Source organism: Phodopus roborovskii, unplaced genomic scaffold (assembly GCF_943737965.1).
Source record: "Phodopus roborovskii unplaced genomic scaffold, PHOROB, whole genome shotgun sequence".
NCBI classification, from domain to species: Eukaryota; Metazoa; Chordata; class Mammalia; order Rodentia; family Cricetidae; genus Phodopus; species Phodopus roborovskii.
The window spans coordinates 2,967,719-2,984,887 of record NW_026125489.1 but is presented as its reverse complement, the minus strand read 5'-3'; the positions used below and the strand labels follow the sequence as shown (position 1 = coordinate 2,984,887).

The 17,169-nt window shown below is 45.3% G+C and overlaps 1 protein-coding gene across 1 annotated transcript in view; it reads left to right on the top strand.

Annotated features, from left to right (window-relative positions):
- Lrig3 (leucine rich repeats and immunoglobulin like domains 3) overlaps positions 1 to 17,169 on the top strand; it is a 46,265-nt gene that overhangs the window by 8,347 nt on the left and 20,749 nt on the right. The gene's annotated exons all lie outside the window — the stretch shown is intronic.

Sequence of the window (17,169 nt, the reverse complement as noted above, 5' to 3'; positions counted from 1 at the left end):
TGAAATGGCAAAAAAAAACAAAAAACAAAACAAATCAAAACAAACTAGAGTCTTAAACTTCATGACATGTATACTTGCCTTAGTACTATATTTAAATTGCATTTTTTGAAGTAGGTCCTAAAACCATTTGACCTTTGTTATCATGGGTTGTTTGTTGTTGTTGTTATTATTTTGCCTTGTTTTTCTACATGTTTTTGGAAGAAAATATTTTTCTGGGAAAGGGAAAGTTAGTTGGAGTCATATATATACATATATATATATATATATACATATATAATATATATATGCATCTTACAATCTTTATACAAAATATTTATGATATATGATAAATATCTTCTGTGTATAACATACAACTTAAGGATAAAGCTTTAATACCCCAGCTTCATGCTGTTGTTTCTCTGTGCCACAAGACCCTCCCAGTTGGAGTAGCTGGCTTCAGACATGACTACCTGGTAAAATATTTGTCTCTGTCGATAATTGTAAGTGACAGGAGTTAATGCTGGGTCAGATGGCATCCCATGTCCAAAGACAGTTCTGCACCCTGGGGTAGAGATGAGGCAGTTGGGATGCTGTCTGGAGAGTCACTGGATGTCCTCTGACAAAGCTTATCTCTGATATGATCACAAATCTTTTACAATATGATCTTTTTAAATGAATAGAAGGCTCGGAGCTCACAGATGTGTTGGGGCACAGATGTGTGTGTGTGTCTGTTATTAATGATTTTATTTCCTTTCTCAAATCATTGGGTAGCTTTGGCAGAATAGGGTTTGTTTGTTTGTTTGTTTGTTGTTTTGCTCTTCAGAAATGGAATAACCGTAGGGATGAGTACATCTCGCAATAAAACTGTTAACCACACACTTCATGTGGTGTGGTGTGACTTATCCAGGTTCCAAGCACTTTTGAAACCTGTACATGAATTGTCGAGGTTCATTTGTGAAACATTAGTGGTTAAACAGGGTCGGTCAAGTCTTGGTCTTGTTTGTTGATGGTTTACATAGTACTCCTGACCTGTAGACATTTGCCAAGTGTCCTAGAGATGAAAGAGTTAAATCGGTGGCTATCATCGGTGCCTATGGACCTAAATGAACATTCTCAGACCCCATCCTTAGAGTGTCCCAATTAGAGGACAAGAGTGGCTGTTGGGACACAACTGTCCTCTGGGTTCTGATCAGCTCTGACGTAAACATTTCTGAAATATCAGTGAGGTCTGAAGTGCCAGACGATGCCACCATCAAGATGGCATTGTCAGCTTTTTTTTTTTTTTACAAGTTTGCAGGTGTGCATGCATGCCCATGTGGAGGCCAGAGGGCAATGTCGGGTATCTTCCTCAGCCTCTACTTCCTCCTCATCATCATTTGAGGTGGGGGTCTGTCAGTGAGCCTGGCCTTCACTAACTTAGCTAGCCTGGCTGATCAGCGAGCCTCAGGATCCTCCTGCCCAACACTTTACCGATTGAGCCATCCCCCAGCATTGTGCTTCTAATACTGGTTAACTTCAAAGCACGGGCTTCAGCGGAAAAGCCGTTAGATTTGTAACAGTATGAGGATCAAATGTTATGTCTGAAAGCCCCAGTCCCGCTGTAGTTCGGAGAGCAGCTTGCAGGTGTCAGAGAACTACCCTCCAGCGGAACGGAAGCGTGGTGACTGCCCTGATCTGTGGAGTGGTCATGCCGACAGGAAGGGCGTGAAAGGCCAAGCTCAAGGATGGGTGTGCAGGCCCAGCAGGAGAGTGCAAGGGACCTTCTGCCTCACCGAGGAGGAGAAGCAATGGGCGGATCAAGGGGCCTGAGATTCATTACCGGTCCCACCACAGCGGGCTTTTCTCTGTGTGTTCTCTCGTCTTTAAAATGAGAACGATAGCAGTATCTGTCTCCCGGAGTCATTGTGAAGATTTGTGGAGAGAAGGCAGGAGAAAGGCATCTGGTACACACACAAGCAAAGATCGATGGGACGGAGATGATTCATTGACCTAGAACGCAGTGAATATGTGTCATACGCCAAGATCTGTTGCTAGCAAAGAGCCCACAAAATGCCTCCTATGGTGGAGCTTCATCCTAGCAGGAAGGAGAGGGAGATGGATCGGTAAGCCAACTTCAAAGGAAAAGGTGGCTTTGGCCCCTCATAAAGGTGCGTCTAGTGAGCCCTGGCTGCTGTCCTTTGATGTGCTCAGGAGAGGCCAATATTGACAGAGCCCTACTATGTGTCAGGTTACAGTGCTAAGGTCAGAGGTCAGCAGTGAACAATACAGAGAGAACTCCGTATCGGAGCAGGAATGTTTCACCTTCCCATGGAAGGGGGAAGGTGAAAAGCGGATAAGAGCTGTCCACAGAACAGGGTAGATCTTGGAGAGAAAAAGAAAGCAAGGAAGACAGTCTGAGGAATGGGTGTGGCCAAAGGAGAGTGGCCTGTGGTGCCTGCTGCCGAGCCTGCGAACTGGAATGCATTTCCCAACAACCCATAAGGTAGAAGTGGGCAGAAGGAGAGATCCCACTCCCACAAATCGTCCTAGGACGTCTATCAGTATACTCGTGCAGCCGCCACCACAATAAATAAGTAAAAACGTAGAAGCAAACAGACAAACAAATAAAAGGGGACGCAGTGAGAAAAAGATTCACCGAGAAGGCGAGGCTCCAGCATGGGCCTCACAGTGTATGTCGGAGGCTGGGGCTCATTCCTAAGCCTGCCCTGTCCAGCTTGCCTTGCATGTCTAGCTGTCACCAAGTTATCAGATAACCGTGTTTCTGCTGTTCTCTGTGTTTGGAGAGTTCTGTGGCTCAGTATCCTATTGCAGGTATATAGTGTATAGTCGGTGCTTAATTAACGTAGGAATTGGGCAGTATTTATGGAAAGCCATGTGTACTTTGCCTAATTCAGACAGATCTTGCACACACACATAGCCTAAACCTGTGGCTAAATATTTACAGTGTTCATCTATGCATACTTGGTAAAGTAATAATATTAAATTATACCAACAGCAATAGCACTAATGGAAAAGACCAACTTAAAAAGAATAAGAGAGGCAATGTAAGTAGCTCAGGGTTCATTAGATGGCTCTGCCGGGAGAGCCTGTCCCAGGGTAAGTTGCAAGTGGGACTCCCTGGACTCTTTGTAAGTCATGCAGGGTGGTAGTCAGTGACACAGGGTTTTCATGGCGACCGTGCCTTTCACTTTGTGAACTACTTTATCAGGTTCCGAGCGAAAAGCAACAGCAGACGGACAACACCGCACGCACACGCACGCACGCGCGCGCACACACAAACAGAAAGGGGCAGGGAGAGAGAGAGGGAGGGAGAGAAGGAGGGAGAGGGGGGCCGGGAGGGAGGGGAGGGAGAGAGAGATGGAGAGAGGGAGGGAGGAAGGAGGGGGGAGAGACAGAGAGAGCACAAGCTTGAACCATCTAACTCAGAAGAAGACTAGCCATATTGGATTTCTGGGGTGAGGGAGGGAGGGAGATGTTACACAAAGTCTTCGGCTGTGTTTTAGGTGCTGATGACAGCTAGCGGTCCCCACTACTGGCCTGCTAACCTACTGAGGATAACACTTGGTGGTTGTGTCCCATCTTTTGTCCTGTTGTACCTGAGGTGTGTTGGAGGCACAGAAAGGTGTGTGAGCCACACTCTTACCTTGGTGTGGGGCCTTGAGCCACTACAAAGAATGTCACCACTGTAGCAGGGAGTTGACCCTTGATGTGGGGGACAGGGACTCAGTTTCTATAGAGTGCTTACAAGGGTGTTGATTGCTAGCCAGCCTTTCTTGTCCCCGGAGCAGAACACCTGGGGAGACAAGGGAGGAAATTAATTCATAATTTGCTGTTTGAGTCCATCACACCAGGAAGGGCCTGGTGGTGCAAAGCCAGGCATATTTTGGTGGCCAGGATGCGGAGAAAGGAGGCCTCTGCAATAGAGGGTTTTGTCTGTTTCCCTTTTAATGCCATGTGGGCCCCAGCCTATGGGATGGCGCTGCCATCTTCCATGCCCAAGTTTTCCTCTGTTGCTAACCCCGTCTGCAAATGTCCTCCCACATGAAGCCAGAGGAACTCCTCATTAACCTCCTAGGTGCTCCTCAGCCCAGGCAAGTTGACTAATGAGATTAGCCATCCAGTACAGATGGCTTTCCGTTTTGAAACTCTTATAGCAGTAGGGTGTGTGGCCTCTAGGGGCATCTGTCACATCTCATAGCAAAGGTAGGACTCACGTCTTCCCGAGGTCTCGGTCCTCACAGCAGCCAGGGCAGTTCCACTGGTGGAGAAAGGCATTCCTCAAGAATGTGAGGGCTGAGAGGCAGAGTGGAGGAGAGACTAAGGCTTGAGTCCGGGGACACAGGTTTGTGTCTGCTTCACAGTAATGGCCTGTCTGACCTTTGGCAGACTTAATTAATTCTTCTTTGTTTATCTGTACAGACCGTCAGGGATGTCTGCCCATCTCCCTCCTCTGTTCCGGCCAAGGATCAAATGGCATTCCGTACTTGAAAGGGCTCCGAGGAGCTCTGGCATCTACAGCTGGAGCAGCTGTACTCTGCTGTGGGCTTAGCTCGGGGGCACCGGCCTAGGGCAGTGGGCCAGTGTGCATTCTTGAGCATGAGGGTCACAGGAGATAGGTGGCATTTAAAAATTATCTCGGCCGCAACAGGTGAGGGAGAGAGATGACACTTTATGTGTAGAGTGAAACCAGCAAAACCCAACTTTCCTTCAGTCATCAGGAAGGGGGGTGGGTGGGCGGGGGACACAGCATCATAGTAAAGAACTCAACGTTTTGCAGCTGAAGTGGGCGTTTCTAAGGTGAGTTTTGAGCAAGGTCAATCACTTGCTAAGTGATAGAGAACAAAGAAAGAGCGGATTCGCTCGGGGTGTGCTACATCTCTAACAGTGGAAAGACCATCAAAGAGGTGATGCTCAGGAGCTTGTGGGTATCCCAGGCTCTGAGGAGCAGCGGTTGCTACCTGGGCAGAACATTGAAGTGAGGGAGAAGATGTTTGAGGATGAGTTCATGGAGTTTCTTCCCTATTGGCTGGTTTGGAAGGAGTTACAGAGGAGCTCTTAACTTTTTTATTTTTTTAAGCAGCAGAATCTGCCTCTCTCCTCTTAGATAGTCAACATGCTTACTGTTCCTTTTCAAAATCAAGTGTCCTGTGTGGCTTTGAGAGTCAACAGTTGTGGCATGCCTGTCACCCACAGAGCCTATGGTTGTTCTGTGTTCGGAGCCCTGGAGGATGCTAGCACCACAGAAGGAGGTTGTTCATCTCTGGGAATGACACAGCAGTGACTTCAGGGCCATGCCTCGGGTAGAGCAGAGTGACTGAAGAGAAAAGAGATTGTAGTACATGGCCCCCAAAACTTAACTGTTTCAACTCAGTATGTAGGCTGGGCAGACTTAACCTACTGGCCATCTGAGCTTAGCATGTTTCAGATAGGTTTAGCCGAAGGTTGGATAACCAGTACGTAAAGTCTGCTATTAAATGCATTTTTAAGTTATATTTCCACATGCGGTGTGTTTTGTGGGATGTCATTCTGTCACAAATCTGGAGAAATATATATTCTGTTACTTATATAGAAAACACAAACCATATTAGTTACACAGTTCTCATGTATTCCAAAAGTTAGACTCCCGGATTAATTTGGAATTCACTTAAGGTACAGTTGCTTAGTTGTGGAATACTGAGTCTATCTGAAGAATTCACCAAGCTTAATTCATAGCTTCTAAAACTTAGTTATTAGTGATTTGAGTAGGCTTGTAGCTCAGAAATCAAGTTGCATATCGGAAGACAAGTGTTACAAAAGTTTTAAGTAGTAACTCGTCTGAATAATTTTATAACTAGGAGGTAAAAGCACCAACAGTTGTTTGAACCAAAATCTCCATAAGTCACTATTTGAAAAGAGGCTCACCAGTTTGTCATATTAATTAAGAAAGCTGAGGGTTAACTTTAGCCAAAAGTAAAACACAGGTTTCTAAGGGGGAGCCAGCAAGCTATAAACCATACACAGTTGCTTGCCCACATCTGGTTGTACAGGAGCCAATGGAATTTGACCAACTTAACTGCAAAATGGACTGGTGTCTTCCCCCGTGCACAGCGTCTTGCTTTAGAGGTCTCTGCCCCTCTCCCATGTATGTAAAGCAGATACCGCTGTGTTCATGGAGGAGAAGTTCCACGGAATAAACACACAGGCATCTTAATCCCTCGCGTGGTATTCTTCCATTGAACTCTACCATGATTAAATACAGCTTGTCGGTAAAAGAATTTAGTGTTCACAGAGCTGTATCTGGGCCACACTGTGAGCTTGCCCTCACACTTACTCATTAAACTGTCTTGTCACCAGAACACAGACCTACCGGCTTCTCAGGTCTCTGCTTAGAGTGACTGAATGTGAAATAAGTATCTGTCATCGTTGCACGGCCTTTGAGACCTTTCGGTGCCTTTACCTTTCTTCGGAGTGAACTGTCTCCGGCTGGGGTCATTCCTTCAGCCCAGGGACAGCCGCCTTATCCCAGCCTCCGGTGTCTTTATATGTGCTGTGTAGCATGACCACTCAGCTCCCCACTCTACCTATGCCTCAGCTTAGGCTCCACCTTTAAGGGATTTTGTTTGTTTGATCAGTTGGTTGATTTTGTTTGTTTTTATTTGGGGGTTGTTTGTTTGGTTGTTTGGTCTTGGCTGGCCTGGAATTCGGTATGTAGACCAGGCTAGGTGAGAACTCATAGAGATTTATCTGCTTCTGCCCCTTGAGTACTGGGACAAAGAGGCCTATGCCACTGTACCCAGCCACTTTTTACATGTTTTAAGTGGGTCTGTAAACATATTTCTTCCAGTTGTTTTTGTGATTTTAAAGATTCTGTTTTCCAAATGGAACCTCCCCAAACATTCCCTTTCTACTGTTATCCCCGTTCGGACATGGCTTTCGTGATGGTGTTTGGTAGATGGGAATACTCAGGCATTGCTGCATGGCTTGTTCCTACTTACTTAATCACATTTATTCCATTCCTCCATCCATTACAGTTTATTTTTGCTCACTAAATTTGATCCCTCCCCCCCAAAAGCTCCAAGAGTTATAGATTTGACAGAAATGACTTATTGGACAGTATTTCCCCAGTGATCTCTCTAGAGGCCCCTAAAATTGACCTCCATTCCCTCGAGCTTGTCCTATTGGAATGCTTGCCACAGTACTCCTGTGCTGTCAGCGCCTCGACAGGTCTCCCCACTTGGGGTTAGCCATTTAAGGACCGCTTTGAAACAGTGGGGACAGCATCTACCAGGAAGCATCTCTATGCCAAGTGAGGCTTGTTCTGCCAAGACAGACAAAACAAAGTTTTAGCCAGGTAGCTTTCCATGACTGGGGTGGCAAGATTCAACATGCACCTCTATTCTGGTCTAGTTGGTTTTGCCTCGTCCTTTCCTTACTTAGGTTTCTCCGATGGCTTCCTAAGAGCGGTGGTTCAGGACTCTTGTTTGTTGAAGGCCAAGACAACAAAACAGTGTTGTAAGCAACAGCCCTCTTCTTTCTTTGAATGGAAGTTGCTTAAGGACGAAACTCAAAACATGAAAGGGAGGGCAGGGATAAACACAAACACCTCCTTCCTCTCCCTTATTGCCACCTGCCTGCCCGTCTCGATCCCTTGTTGTATTGCTGCGGCCAGAAGGTAGAGCAGTCTAGCAGTCTATAGAGTAAGCTTGAAGACAAACAAAAGGAGATTTTAAGGGAATAGTCACATTCCAGGTACTTTACAGCATATGATAAATCTGATATTTGTTTGTGACTTGTCAATTTTATTATGTATGGGCAATTTAAATTTTTCATAGCAAATACAGGAGAAATATAACATGCAATACACACACATATTTATCAACAAACATGTGTGCATATATATGTATATATATGTACAGAGAGAGAGAGAGAGAGAGAGAGAGAGAGAGAGAGAGAGAGAGAGAGGCTCTTCTGAATTTGGTAAACCCACACATGACATTGGCCTAGAAAAGATGGCAAAATTCTTCCAATGAAAAGATGCATACAGAGTTGGGCACATAGTTCATTGAATGAGTCTGTCTTTTTTCTTACCCACCACATCATGTAATTATCAAAGAGTATTATTTGCAAAGAATTAGGAACAGTTTGATATAACCATTGTGATCCGTTTTTTAAATTCAGTATAAATGCCTGTGCACACTTGTAATAACTTGGGATTGGAAGAGGTATTTTCCTCTGTGGGGGAAGAAGGGGGAATCCTCCAAAGAGCGATCCTTGGACGCCTCCATGAAGCACATCTGACGCAGAAGGTCATTCTGGCGAGTTCTTTTCCCAGAGAGACCTGCTCTATGGTTGTAACAGCTACAGCTTACCTCTCTGTGGTGGGGAGGAAATTTCCAGTTTGGGCATTACGTGCTTTAAAGCATAGTCTTTGGCCATCACTTGCCATTTTGCTATTGCTTCTTTGGTGGAATAGGGTCTCGCCCTGCCCCGTAGACCTAGTGTTCTCTTTCTCAACTCTGCTGCTTCAGCTTCTCTGTGTTGGACTCCAGGCATGACCGCCATTCACAGCCCCTTCCATCACTAGGCTTAACTTCTTGTGCTCCTTTCTTGGAGGCTTGACAAGTCCTGCTCAGTAGCTCCTCTGTGATGGTGAGAATCCCCAAGCACAAAGCCAGGGCGCACACAGAATAGGGGTGCCAGTGCACCTGCCTGTAGGATCACAGCCAGCACATACTCTGTCTGCTCAGAGGGACCAGTGAGGCCAAGATACTCTGCCACGTCCCCAACCCCCTACCCTGTTGCTCTGTGAACCAAATAAAACAGAATTGATTTAGCCTGGTGTATATAAGCACAGTTAATCCTTCTATGATACCTGGTTATTTACTTGTGGTTTTGAGCAGCCATACGCTCTTGTTTTTATTATTAAGTGAGAGTTCCATGTTTAGGGCAATAAGATAGTTTATTCACATGGAAGACGTGAGTTGACTGTACATATTTTGCTTACTTTTGAGGAAAATGGTGTGTTATTGGTTAAATTACTGCAGAAGACTTGTGTTAAGCATGTTAAACTGGGCACATTCATTCTGCTCTGTTCTCTCTTAGCCACCTTAAAATGAAAGGAATAAAAAAAAAAAAAAAAAAGAAAAGAAAAGAAAATACCCAAAGTAAATACCAACAAGAACAAAGAAAAGGTCACAGGCCAAATGAAAATGTCATAAAAAATTTCGCAAGGCAATGGATAAATCATAAACTTAAGGAGTGGAAGAGAACCCTGAAAGTGTAAACTGGTGTGTATGTGCCTGTGAGTGTGTGTTCTTGTGTGTGCATGTGTGTGAGCCTGTGTGTGTGAGTGTATTATGCATGCATGTGTGTTCCTGTGTGTGCATGTGGGTGTGTGTGCATGTGAGTGCATGCCTGTGAGCATATGTGTAAGTGTATGTGTGTGCATGTGTGTGTGTGTTCCTGTGTGTGCTTGTATGTGTATATACATATGCATATGCTGTGATCCTCAGGATAGTTCAGGAATTCTAAACCTATAAAGGTGGAGGTTTCTCATAGGACTGGGGAAATAAAGGTGGCTTAGCTAAAACTCTTTTCTAAGAAGTATTGTGAAACACACACACACACACACACACACACACACACACACACACACACCAGACACACACACCAACAATAACATAAAGAAGTGATGAGACCTGGGCATTTTCATTCCAGACTCAGCCCAGTGACTGCCCTGCATCTGATACAGGAGATTGGAAGTTCATTTCTACGACATCTCGAGCTGAAAGTTTTTGGAGTTTGGGTGGTATGGAGGGCATTGCAGGGGTGGGGGGTGGGGGATGGAGAGTGGGGGGGGTCCCCCAGGCATCTTGGATGGCTGTTCCCATGACTGCCCACGGCATGTATGTGATGGTGAGAGACTAGACCATGTGAGTGCTAGTTCAAAGTCAGGTTGTCAGATCTGGCAGCAAGTGTGTTTTTATTTGTTTGTTTTTGTTTATTTGTTTTTTGTTTTGTTGTTTCTTTTTCCTACCGAGTCTCTTCTCCAACCCCAGAATTTAAAAATTTTATTGTCAAAGCAGAATTAGCTTTATTGTACATAGTAATTTCACATTAAAATAAATTTTCAGTAACTTCCTGACTTACCGCCCTCTCTTAGAATTTGGTGTCAACTTCTGTTTACAGAGGACCAATATCCTGGGTCAGTGGAGAAGGGTTGTGTTGTCTGGGTCAAAGAAGAAGGGTTGTGTTGTCTGTGGTATGAATGGGCTTTTGACTCACGTGTCCTTTTCTTCATTTTAACACGTGTTGTAACTGGCAGACATACAAAGCCCTGATCATTGTCAGACGGCTGTTAAAATGCTGTGTTGTAGCCACCTTTATCCTGCTTGTGGTCCCAAAGATAATTATCCTTGGTGTTGACCTGGCTTTTAACTGGAGAGAACTGACAGTTCCTCTTCGTGTGGCTCCCTGGTCTCCGTTCAGGAGTTTCCAGGGCTGGCTCTCTTACTCGATGGCTCGGCGCTTAGTGGGCCAGTCTAAACACGTGCGTCCTTAATGAAATTCCCTCATTATCTTGTTCACAGAGGTGAGCAAAGGCTGTTCATTTTTATCTGGATGTGAGAGGCCTCTCGTCTGCCAAATCTTTCTTTTAAAAGAAGTTTGATATTAGGGGGAGTTAATTGTTTCAGCCAAAGTAGTTTTCAAGATGGCTCAGGGAAGCTTGTGTTTTGATTTTGTGTGTGTGTGTGTGTGTGTGTGTGTGTGTGTGTGTGTGTGTGTGTGTGCGCGCGCGCGTATGAGTCAGTGCATGTGTGTATATGTGGTGTGTGTGTGCGTGCATGTGTTTGTGACAAATGTTGGCAATAAATGCCCTTTCCTGTGTTTGTACCATGTTACATTCTCACTAATAGCCTGTGATTTCTTTATATATGGTGTTAAGCTGGTTGCTTGTAAGGTTACATGGAGATCAGTATTTCCCTATGGCCAGGCCAGACTGTGCCAGTTAATATATTAGATGTGCTTGCATAGTGGAGTTGGCATGGAATGGCCACAGATTCAGCTGTTGTTAGAGACACAGAAGAATAGAACCAGAGGGGTGTAAGTGCGGTGAAACATTCCTAAGAGAGAGGGAGCTACAATGTCTAAAACACAGTTTCCCACCTCCTGAAAGGGGAGTGCCTCTTGCCTGTAGCATTGTTAAGTAGCCAGAATTGCATGCCCTTACACGTCACGCCTGCAAGGCCCAGAGCTGCCTTCTAGCTGGCGCAATAGGTAGGACACGGTTGAAACTATCAGCAGATGCTTCTTAGTCATCAAGGAGCAAGCGCTTGATTGGTTCAGGAATTCCAGCGTGAAAAAACCTGCTATTCCTGCTCCTCACCCACAGACTGTTCCACTCTGAAAGTCCCTTTTCTCACCTTGGAAGTAAATCATCACCATTTAAATCCACTTAACAGTGCGCGAGAGCCTTGGAGACTCTCGTACACTCCGGAGATCGGAGGGAGTCGGAAGTGGAAGCCGTCTCCACCAAGTCAGGTGGGAGCGACAGCCTCACCAGCTGTGTTCTCCTCCCCCAGGTTCACTTTCAGGGCAGGGGCTCCCAGTGCCCCATCAGAGGGGCGCGTCTCTAACACGCGCAGATAGCATACTCAACCACCGTTTTCTGACGGGCTACTGACACAAAACACGAAAGGAACGGAGTGAAGGACACTACTCTAGAGTTGAACTTGGTCCTAAGGCCAGAACTGTAGAGCAGGGGACCCGAGCCTGTGAGCAGGGGAGGACAAAGCCTTGGCTGTGCTCTGGAAGCCAGAAGAAACACGGTACATGACCCCCAAACATAACGCGTAAGCAGGTCGTTGCCATGGCACCAGCATCTACATTGATTTAGAAGCTTCATGCATGGTGCCCGACCGTACCTGTTCTTGCCTGCCTGTCAGCTAGTCTTTACACATCCACTGTATCGTCCCATCACGGAGAAGCCTCTGGCCTCTCCCCACCAGTGATCCCTGATAGGAAAGTCATTGCCTAACATGGTTCCCAGGGTCCAACTTTACCTACTGTCATCTCAAATACCTTGCTCTCTAAGATTTATTATTTTTTAAATATGCGTGTGTGTGTGCGCACACGCACATGTTTGTCACATGTGCGCAGGTATCCTCCGAAGCCAGGATAGCCAGTAGAATCCACGCGCCCCTGTTATAGGATGACTGTGAGCCACTCAGATCCTCTGGAAGACGAGCAAACGCTTCTCACCTGTGAATCATCTCTTTGGTCCCCAGCTACCTCGCTCTTAGAGGTCACCTCTTCTGTCTATAGCTGTGAGCCCTGCGTCCCAGCCAGCCAGATGCACTTCCTGCTCTCATTTGAGCCGTTGGCGCCTGCTGCTGCTTCTCCATGCAGCACTGGCTTGCTCTCCCACTCGCCAGGCTAACTGCATCCCTGGCTCTCAGCAGTGACGTCCTCGGCAAATTCTGTTGACCGTTCCATGCTCTTCCCAGCACCCTTGAGGAGTCTGACCCTGGTACTTCCACTCCTATCCCCTTCTTCCTTCCTTCCTTCCTTCCTTCCTTCCTTCCTTCCTCCTTCCTTCCTTCCTCCTTCCTTCCCCCTTCATTCCTTCCTCCTTCCTTCCCTCCCTCCCTCCCTCCCTCCCTCCCTCCCTCCCTCCCTCCTTCCTCCTTCCTTCCTTCCTTCCTTCCTTCCTTCCTTCCTTCCTTCCTTCCTTCCTTCCTTCCTTCCTTCTCAGAGCCAACCCTGCTGCTGACCTCTGGTTGTCTGATGTTTTCTCCACTAGACTTGAGGCTTGAGGGAAGTCAAGGGCACTTTGATCTTTTTCACGGTTGGGTCTCCCTCCAGCATTCTTAGTGTAAATATCATCATCAGAAAAAAAAAATGGTAAGCCATACTTGCTTCTACATTTTATGGCATTTGACAAAGTTGACTAGAAGATGACATTGGCAGCAAAATGAAGCCATTATTTTCGGACCTGGGAACCCTGGGGCTACTGTTTTTCCTGTGGCTTCTTCGGAAGCAGCTGTCTTATGTTCCCCACCAGCCATGCCCCAAAGGTCTGTTTGTCTTGAAGGGACTAATTATAAGTCACCTCAGCAGTGACTTTGACCATGGAACTCTCTGTACCGTACCATCAACAAACAGAAGACCGAATATTGCCACTCTGTAGTGGGTTTGTGCAGGGTTTAAACACCCTCCAGGCCTTGGTATTTGGGGCGATGGAAAGAGGCCATGGGCGTGTGACTTCAGCGACGGATAAGGAATTTGTTTTTAATCAAGAACTGCACACATCCTGCTCCAGTATGAATCAGCTGTGTTTCTTCTGAATGTGTTGATGAGTTTTGGCATTTATCCATATTTGGAGAAAAGCTAACATTGTGACTGAATTGAATCTTTGTCCTCTGCAAGTGACTGTTTAGGACCCAATCACTGAAATACATTTATTTTGAGTGTTCTGGGTGATAAGGAATTTTCTTTACATTTTTAAAAATGTAGTTGCTTTTCTTTTTAAGACCTTCTTTCATGATATAAAGCAAGTTTTCTTTTTTCCTTATTTGTTTGTTTTTGTTTTAAACTGGTACCTATCAGGTGGTAATTTGCCAGTTAGTCTAAGGTAATAAGAAACTTGCATTTGGATGTGATTCCATTCCATTAGGGCCGCTTTAAATTTTTGTGATACAGGGGCTATTATCCTGGAGGCTGTAAGGGATTTTTGTGCTGGGCGTTGAGGCTGACAAAGACCACACTGTGTATGCTCCATCTAGAAAGGAACACTTTCACACTGCAATTTAGGAGCTGTGCAGCTCAGGAAATTGCTGGCTTTGGCTGGACCATACTTTTACTGCAAGGAAAATTTTATTCGTCACTCAAGTAATTGGCAGTTTTAATACCTTGTTCATAATTACCTTATACACAAACGAATATATAAACCAAGATTGTATGGCTTGTTATCTGACTTGCAGGCTTACTTGACTAACATGATAGACACCTGTGGGCCTCCCTTTCCCTACTTCAAAATACTAATTTGCTCCATTTATTACAAACACACACACACCAACAATAACACTAAGAATAACAAAACCAAACACTGAGCTATTGTTTTCTTTTTGTTGTTGCAAAATACCATTTAAGTCTAGGTTGTCTAGCCCCAGACGCATAGCCCCAAACCAAGTGCACTTTTGAAGGGAGATTTAAGACACAGATTGGGTCTGGGCGCTTCAGGGACGCTGGGTAGTTGGGAGAGGGACATTCTGGTGATAAAAACTTTGGGCTATGTATTTAAGAGAAAACTGTGTCCCCAAAATTGCGGTTTTGTTCAGCCTCTATAACCTGACCCTAAGGCCTCTCGGCTTGTCTTGGACTGCCTCCATCTCCGGGACCTAGAAATTGACTAATTGTCCCACTTGCATTAGCCTGTACCTCACAGTTAGATCAAGGAGTTTGTGCTCCGGCAAATCCAGATGTGGGAAATCCAGATGTGGGAAACGGTCAAAATCAGAGGTTATGGCTGACTTGACTCTAAACAAAGTCTGTAAGGCTTTATGGGGATCCAAGGGGCTTTGTAATTTGTGACTTGTATGCAGGACTACTGATGATTTTGTTGTTGTTGTTGTTGTTTTTTGTTTTCCTTTCCTAGCTTCAGTATTATCTCAGTTTTTAAGGTGTACGTTTCGAGTTTATTACCCGGTGTAGGATTGTTTTAAAGGAATAGACTGAGGATTCTAACTGTAGTTTGAGAAGTTAGTGTGTGTGGTGTTTAGAGCCCTTGCCTGTGGAGTTCCCTCCCCATTGTTTGTTGTGGAGAATGCAGCACCTGGCATTTGCAGCAGCAGGAAGTCAGCCTTCCAGCTGTAGTGGGTGCTGAACACACAAATCCCTGGAGGCCTGGGCTGTCTGGGAGAGGAGACTGCAAGGGGCCCGGCTGTACCTGCTAGGATGGGTCAGGGGGCCATTTGGATCTCCACATCAGTTTGAAAGTAGAAGTTGAGCTTTTTTTTTTTTTTTTTTATGGTTGAGGTAAGAAGTAGCAGCTCTTTCTGAAGGAACTTGTGCAGTAAGAATTTAATTGCAGAAGTATCTCTGATGCTCTGTGTTCTGTAAAAGAACCTGGGATTGCTTGGGGACCAACTCAGACTTACTGTGCAAGGTGGCTCAGAAGTGGTTGGACTGGTTATACAAAAAGCCCTAGTTTCTCAACTTTAGTTTGTCTATTGTATTTGTGAGAGAGAAATTATTTTATCATTCGGTGGCATTATGTGTGAAACATGTTTAAACTAGGGCTTGGCACCTAACGGGTGCACGCCATCATTTCTGGTTTCTTCACATTCCAGCACAGTGGCGTGAACACGAATTCCTGTGTTAGAGGGGTTTGCAGTATGGCAGAGACCAGAAGTTTGCAATTTATAATGAGATGTAGTGTAGGATTTGGGAGCCCAAATTTGGCATTCAAGGTGGAGAGGCGTCTCTGAGCTTAGAAAACCCAAAGTACCACAAAAATCCAGCTTTTGGTAAGCTGTATAGCACACATGAGAGCTGTTTTTCCACTAAGGAGCACACACACACACACACACACACACACACACACACACACACACACACACACACACGAGATATATTTTCTGATTTCCTTGTAAAGAGTTACTGCCAACCATACATAGAACTACCGAGGTGATGTTTTATAAAATGCACAGCCCTGTGTGCAATGCTCAGGTCATCCCGCTGTTCTCTGTGTTGTAAGGAGAAACCTCCGTTCTGATTTTCCGGATCCTTTACTTTAACATCCCTGCCCCCCTCCCCCCAGTGATCGTCTCAGAAGTCCCTGCTACCTGAACTTGAGTGACAGTTGAACTGGTCTGCATATTCAGTTCACTCCCGCTTTCTAACGAATTTGTCCCTTTATACTAAATTTCTCCTTGGAAGCTCTAGTACCTGTGTTCTTTGTAAGAGCTTGACTGGGCATCCCCCACAACCCCCTTCCTCATTTGAAATGCAACAGAAAAATGGTGGGAATGTTCTGTCTCAGTGGATGCTGTCGGGTATAATGGCTATTGCTGCCTTGAAATATGGGGAACGCTTTTTCTAGTTTGTTTGAAACGTAGCTAAGACTGACCCAGTATTTCTGCCTCTGCCCCTGAGCGCCTGCACTAGAAGTGTGTGTCCCATGCTCAACAGCATTTACTTATGTGTGAGGGTTGCAGGTTGTGAGTGTGTGTGTGCACACTCAACGTTATATTTAAAGAGTTGCTTGTAGCCAGTGACTACCATGGTGGTCTAGTTTCGTCTGTTCTTGAGGCCTGGGAATGTCAACACGTCTTAATATACCTGTGTCTACATTGTTCAGGCTGGTTTGTCTTCCAGAATACATTTGTAACACAGAAAGCCCAGTAGCTCTTCTTTGGTGTGGGAGTCTGGCAACTTCGTAACTTGCTGTAAAAACGGGTGATCTTCCAGCCAGGCACTAAAGCAACCACAGGGTGATGCATATTGGAAGTTGATTGGCACCGTGGTATGAGGGCACCTTCTAATAAAAGAATCAGATTCGGAATCAAGAGGAAATAGAGCTGGCTAGATGGTTTGCAGGTAAATGTACCTGCTGTGTTGGCCTACCCAGCTAACTGTGACCTCAGATCCCGTGCAAACACATCAAAATGAAAGTAGAAAGCTTGACGCCATGAAGTTCTCCTCTGACTTCCTAATGTGTAACCCTCTCCCACTAGTAGCAATAAATACAGTAAGTTTAAATATATGTGTACATACATAAAGAATGGGGAAGGAATCTATATATACACACATAATATATGCATACATATAAAACACATGTATAAAACATGTATTTTCAGGGTGCAGAGCAAGGGCACTGTGGTCTGGTGTGCCCTCTCAGGGCTACACATTTCATTTACGTCTAATGAAACAGGGAGAATTAGAAAAATAATCTGAAAGAAGAAAGATCAGCTGTTTGTGTTTAAATGCATGGCAGTCAGCTCTGCTAACTGCTCTGTCAGGTTTGTGTGTTCATATCCTCTAGTGTGAGCTCAGGAAATACATGGTCATGAATGTTCTTCACATACTCTAGTGTGAGCTCAGGAAACACATGGCCATGGATGTTCTTCACATACTCTAGTGTGAGCTCAGGAAACACATGGCCATGAATGTTCTTCACATACTCTAGTGTGAGCTCAGAAAGTACATGGC